At 38.4% G+C, this 25,281-nt stretch overlaps 1 protein-coding gene and 1 pseudogene across 1 annotated transcript in view; both read left to right on the top strand.

Annotated features, from left to right (window-relative positions):
• LOC126946496 (zinc finger X-linked protein ZXDB-like) overlaps positions 1-25,281 on the top strand; it is a 540,578-nt gene that overhangs the window by 120,936 nt on the left and 394,361 nt on the right. The window lies entirely within an intron of this gene.
• On the top strand, positions 13,738-17,763 carry LOC126946487 (NACHT, LRR and PYD domains-containing protein 2-like; annotated as a pseudogene).

Here is a 25,281-nt window from a genome sequence, read left to right as displayed (position 1 = left end):
GCCTGCCTTACAAGAGACCCCGAAGGAAGCACTAAACATGGAAAGGAACAACTGGTACCAGCCATTGCAAAAATATGCCAAAATGTAAAGACCATCGAGGCTAGGAAGAAACTGCATCAACTAACGAGCAAAATAACCAGTTAATATCATAAGGGCAGGATCAAGTTCACACATAACAATATTAACCTTAAATGTAAATGGACTAAATGCTCCAATTAAAAGACACAGACTGGCAAACTGGATAAAGAGTCAAGACCCATCATTTTGCTGTATTCAGGAGACCCATCTCACATGCAGAGACATACATAGACACAAAATAAAGGGATGGAGGAAGGTCTACCAAGCAAATAGAGAACAAAAAAAGCGGGAGTTGCAATACTAGTCTCTGATAAAACAGACTTTAAACCATCAAAGATGAAAAGAGACAAAGAAGGCCATTACATAATGGTAAAGGGATCAATTCAACAGGAAGAGCTAACTATCCTAAAGATATATGAACCCAATACAGGAGCACACAGATTCATAAAGCAAGTCCTTAAAGACTTACAAAGAGACTTAGATTCCTATACAATAATAATGGGAGACTTCAACACTCCACTGTCAACATTAGACAGATCAACGAGACAGAAAGTTAACAAGGATATCCAGGAATTGAACTCATCTCTGCAGCAAGCAGACCTAATCGACATCTACAGAACTCTCCACCCCAAATCAACAGAATATACATTCTTCTCAGCACCACATCACACTTATTCCAAAATTGACCACATAATTGGAAGAAAAGCACTCCTCAGCAAATGTGCAAGAACAGAAATTATAAGAAACTGTCTCTCAGACCACAGTGCAATCAAACTAGAACTCAGGACTAAGAAACTCGATCAAAACTGCTTAACTACATGGAAACTGAATAACCTGCTCCTGAATGACTACTGGGTACATAACGAAATGAAGGCAGAAATAAAGATGTTCTTTGAAACCAATGAGAACAAAGATACAATGTACCAGAATCTCTGGGACACATTTAAAGCAGTGTGTAGAGGGAAATTTATAGCACTAAATGCCCACAAGAGAAAGCAGGAAAGACCTAAAATTGACACTCTCACATCACAATTAAAAGAACTAGAGAAGCAAGAGCAAACACATTCAAATGCTAGCAGAAGGCAAGAAATAACTGAGATCAGAGCAGAACTGAAGGAGATAGAGACACAAAAAAACCTCCAAAAAATCAACGAATCCAGGAGTTGGTTTTTTGAAAAGATCAACAAAATTGATAGACCGCTAGCAAGACTAATAAAGAAGAAAAGAGAGAAGAATCAAATAGACACAATAAAAAATGATAAAGGGGATATCATCACCGACCCCACAGAAATAAAAACTACCATCAGAGAATAGTATAAAAACCTCTATGCAAATAAACTAGAAAATCTACAAGAAATGGATAATTTCCTGGACACTTACCCTCTCCCAAGACTAAACCAGGAAGAAGCTGAATTCCTGAATAGACCAATAGCAGGCTCTGAAATTGAGGCAATAATTAATAGCCTACCAACCAAAAAAAGTCCAGGACCAGATGGATTCACAGCTGAATTCTACCAGAGGTACAAGGAGGAGCTGGTACCATTCCTTCTGAAACTATTCCAATCAACATAAAAAGAGGGAATCCCCCCTAACTCATTTTATGAGGCCAACATCATCCTGATACCAAAGCCTGGCAGAGATACAACAAAAAAAGAGAATTTTAGACCAATATCCCTGATGAACATCGATGCAAAAATCCTCAATAAAATACTGGCAAACTGGATTCAGCAGCACATCAAAAAGCTTATCCACCATGATCAAGTGGGCTTCATCCCTGGGATGCAAGGCTGGTTCAACATTCGCGAATCAATAAACATAATCCAGCATATAAACAGAACCAAAGACAAAAACCACATGATTATCTCAATAGATGCAGAAAAGGCTTTTGACAAAATTCAACAGCCCTTCATGCTAAAAACGCTCAACAAATTCATTATTGATGGAACGTTCCTCAAAATAATAAGAGCTATTTATGACAAACCCACAGCCAATATCATACTGAATGGGCAAAAACTGGAAACATTCCCTTTGAAAACTGGCACAAGACAGGGATGTCCTCTCTCATCACTCCTATTCAACATAGTGTTGGAAGTTCTGGCTAGGGCAATCAGGCAAGAGAAAGAAATCAAGGGTATTCAGTTAGGAAAACAAGAAGTCAAATTGTCCCTCTTTGCAGATGACATGATTGTATATTTAGAAAACCCCATTGTCTCAGCCCAAAATCTCCTTAAGCTGATAAGAAACTTCAGCAAAGTCTCAGGATATAAAATTAATGTGTAAAAATCACAAGCATTCTTATACACCAGTAACAGAAAAACACAGAGCCAAATCATGAATGAACTTCCATTCACAATTGCTTCAAAGAGAATAAAATACCTAGGAATCCAACTTACAAGGGATGTAAAGGACCTCTTCAAGGAGAACTACAAACCACTGCTCAGTGAAATAAAAGAGGACACAAACAAATGGAAGAACATACCATGCTCATGGATAGGAAGAATCAATATAGTGAAAATGGCCATACTGCCCAAGGTAATTTATAGATTCAATGCCATCCCCATCAAGCTACCAATGAGTTTCTTCACAGAATTGGAAAAAAGTGCTTTAAAGTTCATATGGAACCAAAAAAGAGCCTCCATTGCCAAGACAATCCTAAGTCAAAAGAACAAAGCTTCCAGCTTTGTGTCCAGGCATCACGCTACCTGACTTCAAACTATACTACAAGGCTATGGTATACAAAACAGCCGGGTACTGGTACCAAAACAGAGATATAGACCAATGGAACAGAACAGAGTCCTCAGAAATAATACCACACATCTACAGTCATCTGATCTTTGACAAACCTCAGAAAAACAAGAAATGGGGAAAGGATTCCCTATTTAATAAATGGTGCTGGGAAAATTGGCTAGCCATAAGTAGAAAGCTGAAACTGGATCCTTTCCTTACTCCTTATACGAAAATTAATTCAAGATGGATTAGAGACTTAAATGTTAGACCTAATACCATAAAAACCCTAGAAGAAAACCTAGGTAGTACCATTCAGGACATAGGCATGGGCAAGGACTTCATGTCTAAAACACCAAAAGCAACCGCAACAAAAGCCCAAGTTGACAAATGGGATCTAAGTATACTAAAGAGCTTCTGCACAGCAAAAGAAACTACCATCAGAGTGAACAGGCAACCTACAGAATGGGAGAAATTTTTGCAACCTACTCATCTGACAAAGGGCTAATATCCAGAACCTTCAAAGAACTGAAACAAATTTACAAGAAAAAAACAAACAACCCCATCAAAAAGTGGGCAAAGAATATGAACAGACAGTTCTTAAGAGAAGACATTCATACAGCCAACAGACACAGGAAGAAATGCTCATCATCACTGGCCATCAGAGAAATGCAATTCAAAACCACAATGAGATACCATCTCACACCAGTTAGAATGGCAATCATTCAAAAGTCAGGAAACAACAGGTGCTGGAGAGGATGTGGAGAAATAGGAACACTTTTACACTGTTGGTGGGATTGTAAACTAGTTCAACCATTATGGAAAACAGTATGGCTATTCCTCAAGGATCTAGAACTAGAAGTACCATATGACCCAGCCATCCCATTACTGGGTATATACCCAAAGGATTATAAATCATGCTGCTATAAAGACACATGCACACGTATGTTTATTGTGGCACTATTCACAATAGCAAAGACTTAGAATCAACCCAAATGTCCATCAGTGACAGACTGGATTAAGCAAATGTGGCACATATACACCATGGAATACTATGCAGCCATAAAAAAGGATGAGTTTGTGTCCTTTGTAGGGACATGGATGCAGCTGGAAACCATCATTCTCAGCAAACTCCCACAAGAACAGAAAACCAAACACCGCATGTTCTCACTCATAGGTGGGAACTGAACAATGAGATCACTTGGACTCGGGAAGGGGAACATCACACTCCCGGGCCTATCACGGGAAGGGGGGAGGGGGGAGAGATTGCATTGGGAGTTATTCCTGATGTAAATGACGAGTTGATGGGTGCTGATGAGTTGATGGGTGCAGCACGCCAACATGGCACAGGTATACATATGTAACAAACCTGCACGTTATCCACATGTACCCTAGAACTTAAAGTATAATAAAAAAAAAAAAGACGATGTTTTCCTTATGATTATGCTGGGCTAATGAGTTTTGAGGAGGAAGAACACATATGTAAACTGTTATTTTCAAACATTATATCAAGGGTGCATACTATCTACTTGAGTTATGAATGTTGAGGTCAATCTTGATCCCCTGGCTGAGGTACTCTTTTTTACTCCTCTTTTCCATACTCAGCCATATTGGGCCCAATATCCATGTAAATTATTTGAAATTCTTCTGCTTGGGAGATTTGACTCTTCTCCCTTATTTATTTATTATATCACTATTGACTCATGGATATTTATTTTATATTTTTTATTACAAGCCATTGCTACTTTATTTTGTTGCGTAAATTATCCCGAGTTTGGCCAAAGGTAGCTCTTTTAGTTGGTTCCTGTGTCCCCTTGATATACAACCAATCAATGAGTGTCTTGTTGATGTTGTTGTTGAGCATTTCCTTACTTTCTGGCATTGTAAGTTTCTCCAGGCTGATCTTGAATATTGCTTGCTCTGGTCCATGGAATCAGCCATTTCTTTTAAGGTTCCTTTTATTGGGGAATTGTATTAGAAAGCAAGATCTAAGTGTTGGTGTACTCATTACCACTGGAGTGTTGTTGCTTTTAGGACCTTACAGGTGACAGAAAACAGAAAGTGATTTGCGCATACTAATTTGTGTATATACAAAAATATTTAAATATTTTATTTGTAACCATCTGTAACCATATAATATATTGATCTAAACATGTGTTAATATTGATGTCTCAAAATTTATTCCATTACAACATACATAATTCTAGCTTCCTTCTGTGGCTTACCTATAATTTTTATGCCAAGAGTGAGAAACATGGGTTCTGTCATTTGCCATTAATTTAATAAATTGTTCAATCCCAATATAAAAGTATAGTGGTGTCAGAATTGTTAACCCATTCCTTCTGTGGGAAAAGATTTTGTCAACTACAATGTAATTTTTATGTGTGGCTCTTCTTACCTTTAATGCTATAGTCTTCACTTATTTCCAATGTCGCTTAGGTTTGCAACTTTTTATCCTCCACCTCTTTCAATTATAGATATATATGAGTTAATGTTTCTTATCACAGACTGCATTTCTTACTGAGATCCTCCAAATAACTAGATGATTACTTAAAATTTGCATGCATTAATAAATATCCTTTGTGATATCAAGTTCTATGGATTTTGACAGATGCATAATGACATAATAATATCCACCATTACAGTATCATATACAGAATAGTTTTAACACCCCAAAATGTTTATTTTGCCTCATCTATTTAACCTGTTATTCCTCCTCTTGAACTCCTGACAGCCACGGATTTTTTTTAGTTACTAGTTTTGCCTTTTCTAGAATGGCATATAATTTGAATCATGCAGTGTGTAGGCTTCCAGACTGTTTTTCTCACTTAGCAATATGAATTTAAGGCCTACACATTTTTTCATGATTTCATAGCTCAGGATTTCTATTTTTATCAAAAAAAAATTCAAATGTATAATTATAACATATTTTGTTTATTCACCTACTGGAAGACACCTTGGTTGCTTCCAGTTTTTGGTAACTAATAATAAAGTGGACATAAAACATTAACATATAGGTTTTTGCATGGACATAGTTTTCAAATCGATTAGTAAAAACTCAGGAGAATGATGAATTGTATGGTAAGACTATGATTAGATTTGTAAGAAACTGAAAAACTCACTTCTAAAGTAGCTGTACTATTTTGCATTTCCACCAGCAATGGATGAGTGTTCCTGTTTCTCTGCATTCTCACCAGCATTTGAGATTGTCAGCTTTTAAAATTTTAATAATTTTAATAGGAGTTTAGCGGTACTTGGTTGTTTTAAGTTACAATTATTTAAAGACAAATAATATTGAATTTCATTTATGCTTATTTGAAATCCGTATACCTTTCTTGGTGAGGTGTCTATTTGGGTCTTTTGCCAAGTTATTATTTGCATTGTTTATTTTCTTATTGTTGAGTTTTAAGAGTTATTTGTATATTTTGGATACAAGTCCTCTATCTGGTAAGTCTTTTATAAATATTTTCTCCTAGTCTGTGCCTTGTCTTTTCATCCTGCTAACAATGACTTCCACAGGGCTGATGTTTTTAACTTCAGTAAAGTCCAACTTATTAATTTTTTTCTTTCTTGAAATGTACTTTAGTGATGTATCTAAAACTCATCACCAAACCTATGACCAATCACATTTTTGCTTGTTTGTATTCTGTAGTTTTATAATTTTGCATTTAACATTTAGGTATATGATTTATTTTAACTTAATTTGTGTGAACATTGTAATGTATCCGCTGAAATTCATTTTTTTTTGTAACTTGAATGTCCAGTTCTTTCAAAACCACTTGTTGGAAAAACTATTCTTTTTTTATTAAGTTTTCTTTTCTTTTCTGTCATAGATCAGTTTACTATGTTTGTGTGAGTTACATGTATATCTGAGCTCTGTATTCTGTTCCATGGATCTATGTGTTTACTCTTTCACCAATACAACACTTTGTTAATTACTTCAGTTTTATAGTAAGTCTAGAAGTTGAGAAGCTTGAGTCTTCTAAATTAGGCTTCCTTTAGTATTTTGTTGACTGTCTAGATCTTTGATGTTTCCATATAAACTTTAGAATAAGTCTAATAACATCTACAAAATACCTTGCTGAATTTTGATTGAAATTTTGTTCAATGTAAAATAAAGTGGGAAAAGTTAGCAATTAGCAATATTGAATCTTTCAATATATAAACATGGCCCTTTTAAAATATTATTTTTTGATTGATAAATCGTAATTGTATACATATTTGTGGTACAATGTGATGTTATATGTATACAATGTAGAATAACAAAATCAAGTTAATTAGCATAATCGCCTCACTTACCTATCATTTTTGTTTTATGGTGAGGCATTTGAAATGTACTCTCTTAGTAATTTTAAAATACACAATACATTATCTTTTATTATAGTCATAATGATATGTAATGCGTCTCAAAACTTTTCCACTTATCTGAATCTTTGTACCCTTGGTTCAAAAGCCCCCTATTATTGTCACTCCCCATGCACTCTCTCAACACCCTCAATATCAACCACTAACAAGTATGTAGTTATATCTCATTGTCATTTTGGTTTACATTTCTCCAGTAATTAGTAATTCTGAGCATTTATTAATATGTCTGTTGGATATTTGCATGTCTTTTAAAAAAGATGTATTCAAGTCTTTTGTCTATGATTTAGTTAATTATTTTCTTGCTATTGAGAGTTTTTGTATGCATTTTGGATATTAACTCATTGTTGGATGTATAGTTTGCAAATATGTTTTCTCATTCTCTGAGTTGTCTTTTCACTTTGTTCATTGTTTCCTTTGCTGTGCAGAAGCTTTGTATAGTGACATAATTCTATGTGTCTATTTTTGCTTTTGTTGTCTATGCTTTTGGGGTCATACAAAAAAGTTATTACCTAGACCAACATCATGGGGTTATTTTTCTTTGTTTTCTCCTAGTAGTTTTTTACTATTTCAAATATTATATTTAAGTATTTACTCCATTTTGAGTTGGTTTTTGTATATGATGTGAGACAAGTTTCCAGTTTTATACTTCTGCATGTGGACGTCCAGTTTTTCCAACACAATTTATTGAAGACACTATTTTCTCCATTGTGTGATATTGGCAGCTTCATTAAAAATTTACTGACTGTAAATATGTGGGTTTGTTCCTGGGCTCTCTCTTCTCTTTCTATGATCAGCGTGTTTGTTTTTAATGCCAGTATCATGGTTTTTTGAATACAACTGATTTAAAATATGTCTTGAAATCAGGAAGTGTGAAACCTTCATCTTTGCTCCCTTTGCTCAAGGTTGTTTTGGCTACTCTGGCTCTTTGGTGAGTTCCATATAAACAGAATAATTATTTTTGCTCTTTCTGTGAAAAAGTGACATTAGAACTTTGATACTGATTGCATTGAATCTGTAGGTTAATTGGTTAGTATGGACACTTTAACAATATTCATTCTTCCAATTCATTAACATGTGATATATTTTTATTTACTTGTATTTTCTTCAATTTCTTTCATCCTTATTTTATAGTTTTCAGTATATATGTCTTTTATACTCTTGGTATATTTACACCTAGGTATGTATTTCTTGTCAGTATTGTAAATTTGTTTGTTTTCTTAATTTCCTTTTTGGATGATTCATGATTACTATATAGAAATGACACTGATGTTTATACGCTGAATTTGTACTGTGCAACTTTACTCAATTCTCTTATCAATTCAAACAGGTTTTTTTTTTTTGGTTGAGTCTTTATGGTATTCTTTGTATAAGATCATGTTGACAGAAAATAGAGACAATTTTGCTTCTTTATATTTTATTACAATAAATTTTATTTCCGATAACACAGAAATACAAATGACCATAAGAAACTACTATAAGCAATTATGTGTCAATAAATTGTATAACCTAGAAAAAATCGATATATTTCTAAAAACATAAAACCTACCAAGACTAAACCATGAACAAATAGAAACTCTAAACAGATCAATACTGAGTAAAATAATTGAATTAGTTTCATCAAAGAAAAGCCTAGGACTGGTTGAATTCTATAAAACATGTATTTGGGTTTTATTTCTTTCTTTCTTTCTTTTTTTTTTTTTTTTTTTTTTGAGATAAAGTCTCACTCTGTCACGCAGGCTGGAGTGCACTGGCATGATCTCAGCTCACTGCAACTTCCATCTCCTAGGGTTCATAAGATCCTCCTGCCTCAGCCTCCTGAGTAGCTGGGATGCACCACCACACTCGGATAGTTTTTGTATTTTTTGCAGAGATGGGGTTTCACCATGTTGGCCAGGCTGGTCTCAAACTCCTGAACTCAAGTGGTCCACCTGCCTTGGCCTCCCAAAGTTCTGGGATTACAGGCGTGAGCCACACACCTGGCCTTTTTTGTTTGTTTGTTTATTTGTTTGGTGGAAATTCTATAAAACATTTAAAGAAGAACTAATATCAATTCTTCTCAAACTCTTCCAAAAAAATTAAAGTAGAAAGAACCCTCCCAAACTTGGTTTATGAGGCCAGAATTACCCTGATACTAAAGCCAGACAAGGATGCTATAAGAAGATAAAATTACAGGATAATATCTCTGATAGACATAGTTGCAAAAATCCTCAACAAAATATTCACACACCAAATTCTACAACACGTTAAAAGGGTTATGCAACGTGATCAAGTAGGAATTTTTTTGTCTGGAATGCAGGGATAGTTCAACATAGGCAAATCAATAAATGTAGTACACACCACATTAACAGAATGAAGGACAAACATTTTATGATCATCTCCATAGATACAGAAAAAGCATTTGACAAAGTTCAGTATCCTTTCATGATAAAAAAAAAAAAAACCCTCAACAAATTTGGTATAGAAAAAATTTACCTTAACACAATAAAGGCCATATATGACAAACCCATATTGAACATCTATCTCAAAAGTGAAAAGTTGAAAGCTTTTTCTCTAAGATCACAAACAAGACAAGGATGTCCACTCTCACCACTTTTTGACATAGTACTGAAAATCCTAGCCAGAGCAATTAGGTAAGAGAAATAAATAAAAGGTCTCATATCTTTTGATCCTCTGTAAAGGATACAAATAGTTGAATTATTATGTCTTATCAGATAATTGATCATGTTATCATTAGGTTGTGTTGCTTTTTATTCCCAATATTTTTCCTTATTGTGACATATGCTTTGTTTGAAATTAATATATCTACTCTGGCTTTTTAAAAAATAGTGTTAGCATAATGCATATTTCTCTATTGTTTTACTTTTAATCTCTCTAAATATTCATATTAATGTGGAATTTTCATAGATTGCATATTGCTGAGTTTGTTTTTGTTAATCCACTAAGACAATTTTATTCTTTTAATTTGTGTATTTTGAACATTCACATATAGAAAGACTATTGTTATAGTTGGATTGATATTAACTATGTTTGTTACTATTTTCTACTCTTTGCACTTGTTTTCTTCCCTCCCATTTTTTTTCCTTTACTGGTTTAATTGAACATTTTTATGACTCCTTTGTTTATCTTCTTTTACCATATAAATAATATTTATTTGTAGAGTTTTTAGAGTCTATTTCTGAAGTTTGCATTTTCCTTCAGACTTTAATTGTTCTTACATTTTTGCATGCCTTGTAATGTTTTGGTTGAATGTTGTACATTATTTACTGGGTAATAGAAACTGAGGAATGCACACAAAAATTATTTGTTTTTGTATTCAGTAAGAGTGAACTATCCAAAACAAATTTTTTAATCCCATTTTCAAAAATAAAAAAAAAATACTTAGAAGCAAATTACATCGAGGAGGTATAAGACCTTTATACTGAAAACTATAAACATTGATGAAAGACATTGAAGGAGATGCAAATAAATCAAAAAAGATTATTATTCTTAAAATGTCCATGCTACAAAAAGTTATATACAAATTGAATGCAATACCTATAAAAATTGAATGCAATACCTATAAAAATTCCAATAGACTCTTTCACAGAAATAGAAGACACAATTCTAAATTTAGTATAAAACTTCAAAATACCGTGAGTAGCCAAATAATTCTTGAGAAAAAGAAGAATTCTTGAAGGCATTACACTTCCTGGTCTCATAATATGTAACAAAGCTTCTGCAATCTGAAAGTGAAGTGCCACCACAAAAACAGAGAAATAGACAAATGAAACAGAATAGAAAAACCAGAAATAAACTGACACATATACAGGTCACTAATTCTGACAAGGGTACCAAGAATACACAATGGGGAAAGAAACTCTCTCAACAAATTGTTGGGAAAACTGGATCTCCACAAACAACATAATGGAATTAGAATATTATCTTATACCATATGTAAAATCACCTCTAATGAACCAAAGACTTAAATATAAAACCTAAAACTGACAAAATCCAGGGGGAAGCCTGGGACATCGGTCAATGATATTTTTTAGTACGACCCCAAAAGCAAAGAAGAGAAAAGCAAAATACAAGTGGGACTACATTAAACTAAAAGGCTTCTGCACATAAAAAGAAACAATCAACAAATAAAAAAGACAATCTACATTTGGGATAATATATTTTTAAAGCATATGTATGATAAGAAGTGAATATCCAAAATATATAAGGAACACATACAATTCAATAACAATAAAGTTAACCCAGTGAAAAAATGAACATAGGATCTAAAAAACATTTTCCCAAGGAAGATATAGAAGTAACTCATACCTAAGTTTCTTTGAGTCTGAGTCTTCTGGGCTGCTCTTCTTACTTTGGCCTAAGTAAACTCTAAATAATACTTTAGGCCTCAGTCTCTTCCTTTTAGGTTTACATTTCTGGCCCTGTGAGCAGGATTCAGAGTAACTTCTCCCGACCACCGAGTGTTTCTCTCTGAAAGTGATGCTCAGTATCAGCATAAACACATTGCATTCTCTCCATCTTCAGAAGTCCCATTAAGTGTTTCAAGTGAGTGCTCCTGAATTTAGATCTCCCACTCCGTGATTGAAGGTCTAGGCTTTATTTGGGATATTTTCCAACTCCCTTTTTTCCACCCTCAAGAGTGGAAACTTCTGTCTTTGTCTTTGAACAAAAGATTTGGGTAAGGAGATCTGCAGAGAACTGCCTTTTTCTGCCTCTGTCTCACAGCAGGAGGCTGAGGTCAAAGGATTGGTACTTAGGCAATGTTGGTTTTGTTTCACACAGCATGCTTTTAACATTGCAACTGTTTCCTATTGCTTAAAAATTTAGACTTAGTTTTTTTATTTGTGACTAATTCCTATTAGTTCTTAATTGAAATATGGTGAGTTCTCTTGCCCCAAAGAAAACAGGGTGAGTTCTCTTTTCCCAAAGAAAAGAGGTGATTTGCTCACTCTGACCCATTTGAGTGCTCCAAGTGACTGGAGACTTTGCAGACGTGTCTGAGTCATTACCCATGATGTGACACAGTCTCATAGGGACCTTACCACTGGAAGAACATTTTTAAGGGATGACTCTTCTGTTCCTCCAGATGGGTATGAGGAACTGACCCACAACTCCCCATAATATGAGCACTCTGCTGTCACTTGGCACTTAGAGGCAGTCCAAGACACATATGCAAGTGATTTATGATACTTGGGTAAAACCTAGAGGAGTGACACTCATAAGCAGCACACTTTTTACCCACACATATTCCTGACTTTGGCCACTTTTGAAAAGCTCCTAGATTATAAAAAAAATCAAGCTTCAAAATTCAAGCAGTCTTTTACAAAACAACCACCATTAGAAACACCAGCTAGATTTATGTATGACACTTATGGGACAACTCCTTGTAAATATCTAGAAGAGTGGACTCACCTAACCCAGAATAGTCATAAGCAACAATGACCAGAATTATGATCTTTTGAAATGATTAACAATTTATTTACTTGCACAACTGGAAAAAGATAGTTTGAATAGGAGAGTTACTTCTAATGGCACTTAAAAACTTGTAAAAGAAATCTTGAGAGAAAAAAAATTACATTCAAGGCATAAGTAAAAGGATATTTGAAAGTATTTAAAAATATTTTCAAGACTTTTTTCTTATTGCCTTCAACTGCTCCTTCTCCTTCTATCCTTGTAATCTGAACTCATTCCTTTCTGCTTGCTCCTTTGGCTCCCATATATATCTTAGGCAGATTTTTTTTTCCCTTTGGAATTCCACAATGCACACATTTTCTTCTTTTAGAGAGAAGAAAATGCATTTAAATTTGGAATAAAGTAAACAAATGAAAAAACTATAGAATGAGAATAACAGTACTGAGATTACAAAAATACAGATCCAACAAATTATTTTCTAAACCAGAGGTAATGAATGGAATTGATGATTTATTGACTCTTTATCAGACAATACCCTTTAAATGCCCCGCACTCCTTTGGAGATGTAAATCTTTTAATGTATTTGAAATGCTAACATCCAGGGAATTAACTAAGCCGCATTCCATTTGAAATAAGATCTGAAACAAGTTAAAATATGTCAAATGCTCAAAAGACCTGCTTTGGATGTCCTGCAGGATTAAAAACAACAACAGCAGCAACAACAAACGGGCAGATCACTTGAGGTCAGGAGTTTGAGACCAGCCTGGCCAATATGGTGAAACCCCATCTCTATTAAAAACATAAAAGTTAGCCAGGCATTGTGGCGTGCACCTGTAATCCCAGCTACTGAGGAGGCTGAGGCAGGAAAATCGCTTGAACCTGGGAGGCAGAGGTTGCAGTGAGCTGAGATTGTGCTACAGCACTCCAGCCTGGGCGACAGAGTGAGACTCTGTATTAAAACAAACAAACAAACAATAAAAACCTATATTATTTGTAACCCAATCTGTGTAGAGTCAGGTGTTAACTTTTTGTCCATTGTCACTGCCATGTGTATTTGCTGAGCTATTCTTTATTTTTTGTTGCAATTATGTTATCTGTTAATTATAAAGGCTGAGCATGGTGGCACATGCCTGTAATCCTAGCACTTTGGGATGTCAAGGCAGGCAGATCACTTCAAGTCAGGAATTTGAGACCAGCCTGGCCAGCGTGGTGAAACCCTATCTCTACTAAAAGTACAAAAATTAGCCAGGCGTGGTGGCGGGTGCCCATGGTCCCAGCTGCTCAGGAGGCTGAGGCGGGAGAATTGCTTGGACCTGGGAGGCGGAGGTTACAGTGAGCAGAGATCACACCACTGCACTCCAGTCTGGACAGCAGAGTGAAACTGTCTCAAAAATAAATAAGTAAATAAGGATAAAATGAGATAAGTCTTGCCCTGTTGCCCAGATGGGAGTGCAGTGGCACAACCAAGGCTCACTGAAGCTTCAACCTCCCAGGCTCAAGCGATCCTCCCATCTCAGCCTCTTGGGTGACTGGGACTGTGGGCACACACCAACATCCCCTGCTAACTTATTTTTTTGTGGAGACAGAGGTCTCACTATGTTACCCAGGCTGGGAATTTGTTCTTGAAGAAGCAGGGTAGATGGTGAGAGTATCCTTGTTCATGGCATAGAGGGGACTGGGTTGAGACAGGAATGCTAAGGCACCATCCCTTTCCATTCCTCCCTTAATTCTCATCAGAGTTCCCAAGTGGGACGAGACGGTGTCTTCTGCGCAGCTGGACTTCAACCTGCAGGCTCTTCTGGAACAGCTCAGCCAGGATGAGTTGAGCAAGTTCAAGTCTCTGATCAGGACCGTATCCCTGGGAAATGAGTTACAAAAGATTCCCCCAGACATAGGTAGACAAGGCTGATGGGAAGCAACTGGAAGAAATCCTCACTAGCCATTGCCACAGCTACTGGATGGAGATGGAGACCATCCAGGTCTTTGAAAAAATGCACCAAGCAGATCTGTCTGAGAAAGTAAAGGATGAACTCAGAGAAGCCGCTTTGAAATCAAACCTGCATCATTAGGGAAAACACGGAAAGAAGAGCCAAAACCTGTAGACCTGAAAGAAATGCCGGAACGTTTCGAAGCAGAAGCACTAGAGTTTTTAGAAACAAAGGAAGATGACACCAGCCTGAGAGAAGCTAAACAAGCATTGAAAGGAGAAAAGCCAGGTAAAGAGGATAGGTACAGAAGTATATTGAAAACAAAGTTCCGGGAAATGTGGAAAACCTGGCCTGGAGACAGCAAAGTGGTCCATATTGTGGCTCAGAGATACAAGATGCTGATCCCGTTCAGCAACTCCAGGGTGCTTCCTGCGCCCTGCCCACACACGTGTGCTGCATGGTCCTGGGGGCCTTGGGAAAACCACGCTGGCCAAGAAATTAATGCTGGACTGGACAGAGGACAACCTCAGCCAGAAATTCAGATAGGCTTTCTACCTCACCTGCAAGGAGCTCGTCTGCCTGAGTCCATGCAGTTTTGCAGAGCTGGTCTTCAGGGACTGGCCTGAATTGCAGGATGACATTCCAAACATCCTAGCCCAAGCACAGAAAATCCTGTTCGTGGTCGAAGGCTTTGATGAGCTGGGAGTCCCACCTGGGGCGCTGATCCAGGACATCTGCGGGGACTGGGAGAAGCAGAAGCCGGTGCCGGTCTTCCTGGGGAAGTTGCTGAAGAGGAAGATGTTATCCAAGGCCGCCCTGCTGGTCACCACGTGGCCTGGGAGCCCTGAGAGACCTCCGGCTCCTGGTAAGGGTGGAGGGGTTCCTGGAGGAGGACAGGAGGGCATATTTCCTGAGACACTTTAGAGACGAGGACCAAGCCATGCATGCCTTTGAGCTGACGAGAAGAAACGCGGTCCTGTTCCAGCCTGTCTCGGTGCCCACGGTGTGCTGGATCATGTGCACGAGTCTGAAGCTGCAGAGGTAGGAGGGGAAGACCACCCCCCCAACTCGCCCCACCCGCACGGGGCTGTTCCTGCACTTCCTTGCCGCGGTTCCGCAGTGCACACAGCTCTGCGGCGCGCTGTGGGCGCTGAGCCTCCTGGCTGCTGAGGGCAAATGGGCGCAGATGTCCGTGTTCCGTGGAGAGGACTTGGCAAGGCTCGGGATGCAGGAGTCCGACATCGGCCCGTCCCTGGACAGAGGCATCCTCCGCCAGGACAGAGTCTCTAAAGGCTGCGACTCCTCCATCCACCTCAGCTTCCAGCAGTTTTTCACTGCGCTGTTCTGCACCCTGGAGAAGGAGGAGGAGGAGGACAAGGACGGCCACGCCTGAGACATTGGGGACGTGCAGAAGCTGCTTTCCAGAGAAGAAAGACTCAAGAACCCCGACCTGATCCAAGCAGGACACTTCTTATTCGGCTTCGCCAACGAGAAGAGAGCCAAGGATTTGGAGACCACTTTTGGCTGCCTGATGTCACCGGAGATCAAACAGGAATTACTGTGATGAGACATAAATTGTGAAAAGGATGAACACTCAACAATGACGAACCTGAAGGAGCTGTTGTGCTGTCTGTACGAGTCTCAGGAGGAGGAGCTGGTGAAGGGGTTGACGGCGCCGTTCAAAGAAATATCCCTGCACTTAAATGCAGTAGACATTATGCTGTTTTCATTCTGCCTCAAGCATTGTCGAAACTTGCAGAAAATGCCACTGCAGGTAATAAAGGCAAAGCTCTCGGAGAATGTCACTGTGTCTGAATCAGATGCTGAAGTTGAGAGATCCCAGGATGATCAACACATGCTTCCTTTCTGGACCGACCTTTGTTCCATATTTGGCTCAAATAAGGATCTGATCGTTGTAGAAATCAATAATAGCTTTCTTAGTGCCTCACTAGTAAGAATCCTGTGTGAACAAATAGCATCTGACACCTGTCGTCTCTGGAGAGTGGTGTTCAAAAACATTTCCCCAGCTGATGCTTATCGGAACCTCTTCCTAGCTCTTTGAGGTCACAAAACTGTAACATATCTGGCCCTTCAAGGCAATGACCAGAATGATGTGCTTCCTGCATTGTGTGAGGTCTTCAGACACTCAAAATGTAACCTCAATATCTCCGGTTGGTGTCTTGTTCTGCCACCACTAAGCAATGGGCTGAACGCTCCTTGGCCCTTGAAGTCAACCAGTTCCTGACATGTGTAAACCTCTCCCACAATGAGCTCTTGGATGAGGGTGCCAAGTTGCTGTACACAACTTTGAGACACCCAAAATGCTTCCTGCAGAGGCTGTTGTTGGAAAACTGTCACTTTACAGAAGCCAATTGCAAGAACTTTGCTGCTGTTTTGGTTGTCAGCCAGGAACTGACACACCTGTTCTTGGCCAAGAACCCCCCCTTGGGGATACAGGGGTGACATTTCTGTGTAAGGGCTTGAGTTACCCCGAGTGTAAACTCCAGACCCTTGTGCTGTGGGACTGCAATATAACTGCAATAGCTGCTGTTATCTCGCAGTGGTTCTCCAAGAAAAATCAAGCCTAACGTGCTTGGATCTGGGACTGAATCACATAGGAGTTACCGGAGTGAAGCTCCTATGTGAGGCTTTGAAGAAACCACTGTGTAACTTGAGATGTCTGTGATTGTGGTGGTGTTCTATCCCTCCATTCAGTTGTGAGGACCTCTGCTCTGTGCTCAGCTGCAACCAGAGCCTCATCACTCTGGACCTGAGCCAGAATCCCTTGGAGTCTAGTGGAATCTTTGCTGTTTGAAACCTTAACACATCCAAATTGCACCCTGAAGACACTCAGGTTGAAAATAGATGGCTTTAATGATGAACTTGATAAGCTGCTGGAAGAAATAGAAGAAAACAACCCACAACTGCCTGTTGATACTGATAAACATGATCCCTGCTGGGGTGGGGAGGGGGAAGCTTCCTTCTCATTACTTCATTATCTGAATCCACCTAGAGTCATTCATTCTCAATGAAGTCATGGATTTTCCAGGTGTTGATGAACCACCTGTGGCTCCTCCCCTCCCCCACCCCCACTTCTCAGGGATAATGAGTTGATTGCCGGGCTAGATGTTTTAACCATGGTTCTGCCTCTGTTTTACGTAGAATGTGCGCATGTCCTTAACCTTGTTATGTATGAAATATATGTATCATGGGTATATTGAGAGAAATAAAGGTGAGAGCATTCACAAAAAAAAAAAAAAAAAAACTCCATCTTTTGGCAAGAATTCCAGACTTTCATTGCCAACACCCAGATTCCATTTCCGGTCAGAAAACCAATCCCATTTGTATAATTTTTGACCTTTTGGGGTACTCATTTGTTATTGATTATTTTCCCTTCCATTGATCCTTTTTGATTTCCTGTCTTTTTTCATCTATGGGGCATATGGAGAGTTTGGACCTTCATACTTGAGTGCTCACTGAGAAGCATAGGTGCTAGAAAATATGACCAGATGGAAATGTGAGTTGTAATCCACTTAGAGCTGGAGAAACTTCCCTTTTTTGAGCTATCTTATCAGTGGTTCTGAGTCTTGTGAAGGCTGCTTTGCACTTCTTTGGAGTGTGAAAGGAAAATAAATTTTGAAGCCCCAAACTCACTAAGCCAAAGGAAAACGTCAAGCAGGGAACTGGGCCATGCAAACATGCCTCCCACTTTTGTTCCTAGATGAGATGGATACAAAGATGAAAAGCTACATACTTCCTTCACATTTTGCCCACAAGGACATTTTTTTGTGAGCCCCAAGATCTTTACTATAAAGCATTTCTGTTAAAGTTCACCATGGCAATGTAAATTGATAACTTATCTTCACAGGTATGGAGGACATAGGACAGAACTAAAAGTCATCCCTCTACCCACCTAAGACAAACACATATCTGATTGTTTTCTCTGTTCTATTGTCTATGTTATCTTATGTCAAAAGGCAGATTCACTGAGCCAGACAAATATATAAATGACTATTTTCCCATCCTACCTTTTCACATGAAAATTGTGTGTTTCTCAAATATTGCACCCTTTCTCCTTTAAATTTGAAGCCCTCATAATCATCTTGGAAGACAGGCATACACCAGTGTTCCAGGCATACATACTTAACTTTGGCAAATAAACTTCTTAAAATAATGGAGGTTTGCCTCTGTCATTGTCTTTGATTGATGTCTGGTAACCACAGAGGGATCCTGAGTGAAGGTTGCCAAGACCTGAAGCAGCTCTCCTATTGAGGTAGGAGAATAGGGGCTGGAGACAGGGAACCTAAGGACTTCCCAGAACTAAATCAGATGGAAAAACCCCAACTTTCTAAGACCAAGTAAATAACTTTGTAGCTCTACTTCAGCTATGGCAGAAAACATCCGCTTCATTTGCATTGGGTCTACATCAAGTATACAACTTTATAACCTCACTTTATCCTCTTAGTTTGTATAGGGTGTACACCAAGTAAATAACTTTGAAACTTCACTGCAGCCTCTTCATTTACGTAGGGTGTATACCAAGTAACAAATGGGAAACCTCTAGGGGATATTTAAACCCCAGAAATTTCTGTAATTGGGTCCTTGAGCTGCTTGCTCAGGCCACTCCCATCCTGTAAAGTGTTCTTTGGTTTTCAATAAATTTCTGCTTCTGTTTCTTCATTTTTTCCTAGTTTTGTTTGTGCATTTTGTCCAATTCTTTGTTCAAAGCACCAAGAACCTGGACACCCTCCACAGATAACATATTTTGGTGAGCCAGCCAGGCAGTAAGCCCAAAGTTTGGGATTCATTTTTCTCCTTTTACTTTCTCCTCCATACAGGGGAATCTCTGTCTCTCTTTTCCTTTCCAACCCAGGACCCTTGGTGGGCAGCACCTAAACACAGATGTAACTGCAGGTTTCTGACCAGGGCCACGTTCCTGTGTTGCCTGAAGGCTGAGGAGTGAATGGAGAAGTTGCTCTGCCCAGAAAGGGGAAGGACTCTTTTCTATCTTTTCTGTTTGTGGTTCCTGATCTCTACATGTGGCACAGCTCCTTCGGGTGAACCTGCATCCATTTCAGGTCATTTAAATCCTCGTTTGTTATGCTGAATTCTTCTCTTCCTCTACTTGACTAAGTGTTGTGGGAAGTCAGGGACCCCGAATGGAGGGACCGGCTGGAGCCCTGGTGGAGGAACATAAATTGTAAAGATTTCATCTTAATATGGACATTTATCCATTCTCAAATAATACTTTTATAATTTCTTATGCCTATCTTTACTTTAATGTCTTAATCCTGTTATCTTCGTAAGCTGAGGATGTGCATCACGTCAGGACCACAGTGATAATTGTGTTAACTGTACAAATTGACTGTAAAACATGTGTGTTTGAACAATATGAAATCAGTGCACCTTGAAAAAGAACAGAATAACAGCGATTTTTATGGAACGGGGAAAGACAACCATAAGGTCTGACTGCCTGCGGGGTCAGGCAAAAAGAGCCGTATTTTTCTTCTTGCAGAGAGCCTATAAATGAATGTTCAAGTAGGAAAGATATCACTAAATTCTTTTCCTAGCAAGGAATATTAATATTAATACCCTGGGAAAGGAATGCATTCCTGGGGGGAGATCTATAAACGGCCGCCCTGGGAATGTCTGTCTTGTTCAATTGAGATAAGGGCTAAGATACACCCTGGTTTCCTGCAGAGCCCTCAGGCTTACTAGGGTGGGGAAAAACTCTGCCCTGGTAAATTTGTGGTCAGACCAGTTCTCTGCTCTTGAAACTTGTTTTCTGTTGTTTTAGATGTTTATCAAGACAATACGTGTACCACAGAACATAGACCCTTATCAGTGGTTCTGCTTTTGCCCTTTGCCCTGTGATCTTTGTTGGACCCTTATCAATGGTTCTGCTTTTGACCTTTGTCCTGTTCCATAAGAAGCATGTGATCTTTGTTAAACCCTTATTAGTGGTTCTGTTTTTTTCCCTTTGAAGCATGTGATCTTTGTACCTACTCCCTGTTCTTACAAGCCTTCCCCTTTTGAAACCCTTAATAAAAACCTGCTAGTCTGAGACTCAGGTGGGCATCATGGTCCTACTGATATGTGATGTCATCCCCAGCAGCCCAGCTGTAAAATTCCTCTTTGTACTGTCTCTCTTTATTTCTCAGCTGGCTGACACTTACTGAAAACAGAAAGAACCTATGTTGAAATATTGGGGGATGGTTCCCCCAATAGCTAAGAAAAAAAAAAGAAACCCACTCAGCCTCCAGTTCCTATCATTACAGTTCATGGCTATCACTGTAGTAAAACAGGAAGCATGGGAAAGCATGGCCTTATCAAAGTATAAGGATGCTAAAAGTCAGAGATTATACCCAGGAACCAAAGGAAAGCTCATAGAAAGTAATTGCCTCTGAAGGGAAAACAAAAAATGTGGTACCGGTGCCCACATAAGGTCAGAGATTTCTGACACTTTAAGACTGGACCCCAAAAGGGGATGCCCCTGGGGGATCCAACTCCAGACCTTCACCTCTCCAAAGGGGATGCCCTAGGTAGAGGTTCTGAGGTCCAGTACTAAGCCCTTTCTAAAATTTTCTCTCACAGATCACAATGGCAACTTTGGTGATGCTGTTTGGCACCAATATTGTTTGGAATCTGGAGTTTGCTGTTGAGTGGAAAAGTGGGATGAAGTTGCATGTATCTAGGCTTTTGTGCTGCTCTTCTAAGCAAAGGATTGGCCCCCGTGTTCTTTAGAGTCTGAGGAGGTTTGGCCTTTAAAATTGAAACTGCCGTGAAGACTGCTTTACCCAAAACTTTGGTTCACAGCCTTTATTGGATTATCTATTGGGGCAAACAAAGTAAAAGCAGTGAGTTTGTCTTACTATCTCATGGCTAGAGTTACAAGGTAAAAGCTATTAGATCTTCATTTCTGTGTGCGTATACATGTCTAGATGTGTTTATTTGTGTGTATACTTATTGTTATATATTGTGTCTACCAAATTGGCTTATAAGTAAAAGAGAGCTCATAAATCAAATAAGTCCGAGCAATTTTCAAGTTCATGTGACTTAAGTATGACTTTACTAAATGAACTGGTTTAAAATTATTGATCATTATTGGTTAAATTAAAATAGAAATGCCTTCAGAAATGACAGCATAAATTTTTTTCTGTATTTTATATTGGTCTTTGCCAGATATTTTGAGGTGTTAGGGTTTAGCATAAAAGTTTATAAAACTATAAATCTAGCCAAAACAAAATGATCTTGGTTTGCATGCCTTCATTTTTTTTTTTTTTTTGGACAAATGAGAGTAATTTAATGTTTTTAGCTAAATCTTCTGAGTTATTGGCAAAAATGCCTATGAATTTAACTTTGAGGCTCTTAGTTAGGTTTAGGTGAGCATCTGATGTTCATTGGCTATTCATAACATGGTTAACAAGAAAGTAACTTTAAATGATAGTGTCTAATATCTCAGTTTACAGAAATAATCTAGATAAACTGTTCAAATTAAAATAATTGAGTATGGTGAATGGGATAAAAGTTTTAGGTAAGCTTTTTCTGTAAATCAAAATCTTAAAATTATTTTTGATGCTCATTTATTATCTGGATAATTTCCAATTAAGAAAGGGCTCTGACATGAGGAACAATGCTTCTAAAATTGTAAAATTGTTCTTATATATAAATGCTCATATCTAATACTTCAGGATTTATTGCTTTTTAGGGTTTCACTAAAGTTTTAGGTTACTAATGATAAGATACCATCTCACACCGGTTAGAATGGCAATCATCAAAAAGTCAGGAAACAACAGGTGCTGGAGAGGATGTGGAGAAATAGGAATACTTTTACACTGTTGGTGGGATTGTAAACTAGTTCAACCATTATGGAAAACAGTATGGCGATTCCTCAAGGATTTAGAACTACAAGTACCATATGACCCAGCCATCCCATTTCTGGGTATATACCCAAAGGATTATAAATCATGCTGCTATAAAGACACATGCACACGTATGTTTATTGTGGCACTATTCACAATAGCAAAGACTTGGAATCAACCCAAATGTCCATCAGTGACAGACTGGATTAAGAAAATGTGGCACATATACACCATGGAATACTATGCAGCCATAAAGAAGGATGAGTTTGTGTCCTTTGTAGGGACATGGATGAAGCTGGAAACCATCATTCTCAGCAAACTATCACAAGAACAGAAAATCAAACACCGCATGTTCTCACTCATAGGTGGGAACTGAACAATGAGATCACTTGGACTTGGGAAGGGGAACATCAGACACCGGGGCCTATCATGGGGAGGGGGGAGGGGGAGGGGTTGCATTGGGAGTTATACCTGATGTAAATGACGAGTTGATGGGTGCTGACGAGTTGATGGTTGCAGCACACCAACATGGCACAAGTATACACATGTAACAAACCTGCACGTTATGCACATGTACCTTAGAACTTAAAGTATAATAATAAGAGAAAAAAGAATTCTAGTTAACACATAATTCTGTATGCAAAACGTGCCATAAAGAGTTGTGTTATTGGTGAGAAAAAGAATACTTTTTCTAATTCAGAAATTATCTAAAAGTTTGTTCAAATTACAGATTTGAAAAGGTTATTTATGAAACAATGTAGTAAGGAACCAGTAAGAGAGAAAGATGTGAAAAAAGTTTAGATAATAAAATATTCTTAAAATCTGATATAGTTGGAGAAATTTGGCTAATTAACATTTTCATAGTTGTAGCTTTTAGTCTTGATTAAAGTCAAATAAAAATATTGTAAAGAAATGTATCAGCAGTTTTTTAATATAGTTAAGCATAAAGCCTGATATAATGTGGAGTCAAACTTCACATACATACTTGTATTCTTTCACACTGTGTTCACTGCTTTTTTGTTGTTGTTTTGTTTTGTTTTTGTTTTGTTTTGTTTTTGAGATGGAGTCTTGCTCTGTCACCCATGCTGGAGTGCAGTGAAGCAATCTCAGCTCACTGCAAACTCTGCCTCCCAGGTTCACACCATTCTCCTGGCTCAGCCTCCCCAGCAACTGGGACTACAGGCACACGCCACCATGTCTGGCTATTTTTTTTGTATTTTTAGTAGAGATGGGGTTTCACCATGTTAGCCAGGATGGTCTCGATCTCCTGACCTCGTGATCTGCCTGCCAAAGTGCTGGGATTACAGGCGTGAGCCAATGCGCCCAGCCTATGTTCACTGTTTTGCACAGATATTGATAACCCTGGAGTACTTATTGGTCACATGCCTAGAGTGAATTTCTTGATTTCACAGGATGTATGGTGATATTGGTTGACTTAAGAATATTGAATTGTAGGCAGGGCGCGGTGGCTCAAGCCTGTAATCCCAGCACTTTGGGAGGCCGAGACGGGCGGATCACGAGGTCAGGAGATCGAGACCATCCTGGCTAACATGGTGAAACCCCGTCTCTACTAAAAATACAAAAAACTAGCCGGGCGAGGTGGCGGGCGCCTGTAGTCCCAGCTACTCGGGAGGCTGAGGCAGGAGAATGGTGTAAACCCGGGAGGCGGAGCTTGCAGTGAGCTGAGATCCGGCCACTGCACTCCAGCCTGGGCGACAGAGCGAGACTCCATCTCAAAAAAAAAAAAAAAAAAAAAAAAAGAATATTGAATTGTGTATCAGGAATAAAATACTCATTATGTGGGTTCGAGGATCCTTGGGTAACAGTGTAAGCCCCAGGGTAGATTGAGTAAAAAAAAAAAAAAATTAGGATTGGTTTCCTGTTTATTTGTTTTTTCTTCTAACTTTTATTTGTTTGCTGCTTATTCTCCTCTGGGTTTTGCTTGTGTATCCATATATATATAAAACAATGGATTTTTTGTTTTGTTTTGTTTTTTATTTCTAGTGGAAGTCTTCTGTTTGGTTCTGTGAATAGTTATTTTATTTCTTATGCATTTCTAGCAAGTCGCCATTCCTTCCATTTATCTGGAATTCCTAGGCTACCTTTGTCATGCCTGCAGGAATTGGAGCACGTCAGCTTTTTAACCTTAAAGTAACTCGTTAGATACTAGGCTCCCTGATACTTTAAGTGTATTGAGTATATTTTCACAAAGAGAATTTGAGTCATATTTCTCTCTCTGTGCTTAATTTCTCCAAAATTTTAGTACTTGTGAATGTTCTTAATACATGGCAATGTGTTTGTTGGCATAGTGTCAAGCAGGATCATTAGGGGTGCTCAAGGAAGGACAACCCAGAAACCTGACATGCTGGCAAAGAGATAAGAATTTCTTACCATTTGGACTTCTGGCCTCTCTCTGTCTCTGTGCAAACTGGTTGAATGAATGGTAAAAATTACTGTTTCATCTCGTCTGTAAAATTTTGATTAATGTGAAAAGAAATTCTGAGGCTAGTCTTAAGCTGCAGCAAATTTGGTATATTTTGTGCTATAAATTTGTCTTTCTGTGTTGTTCTGTCACAAAGAGGAGTACCTTAGGAAAGAATATGGTCTTAAGACCCCATAAGCTCACTGCTCAATATGACCCAGCAGGCTAGTCAGTAACAAACTTTGCTGCAGGTCACTGAAACAAAAATATCTGGATGAGGTCTCCATCTTGTTTTGTGTTCCCAGGAGGTTGACCTTGTAACCATGTGGCAGTACTTTCTCTTAGTCTCTGCCATCCAGAAGAAGAATTCTGGGGTTCATGTCATAGTTAGCTCTAAAAATTGTCTTCAGTAGTTGGAAGCCTTTACAAGCTTATAATGGACTACTCTAGACTCCTTCTCTGAGGGACAGTGGAAAATGCCCAGGGTTGTGGC

The sequence above is a fragment of the Macaca thibetana genome, chromosome X (assembly GCF_024542745.1).
Source record: "Macaca thibetana thibetana isolate TM-01 chromosome X, ASM2454274v1, whole genome shotgun sequence".
NCBI lineage: Eukaryota > Metazoa > Chordata > Mammalia > Primates > Cercopithecidae > Macaca > Macaca thibetana.
Note: the sequence above shows the minus strand (reverse complement) of the source record. Positions and strands in the feature narration are given on the sequence as shown.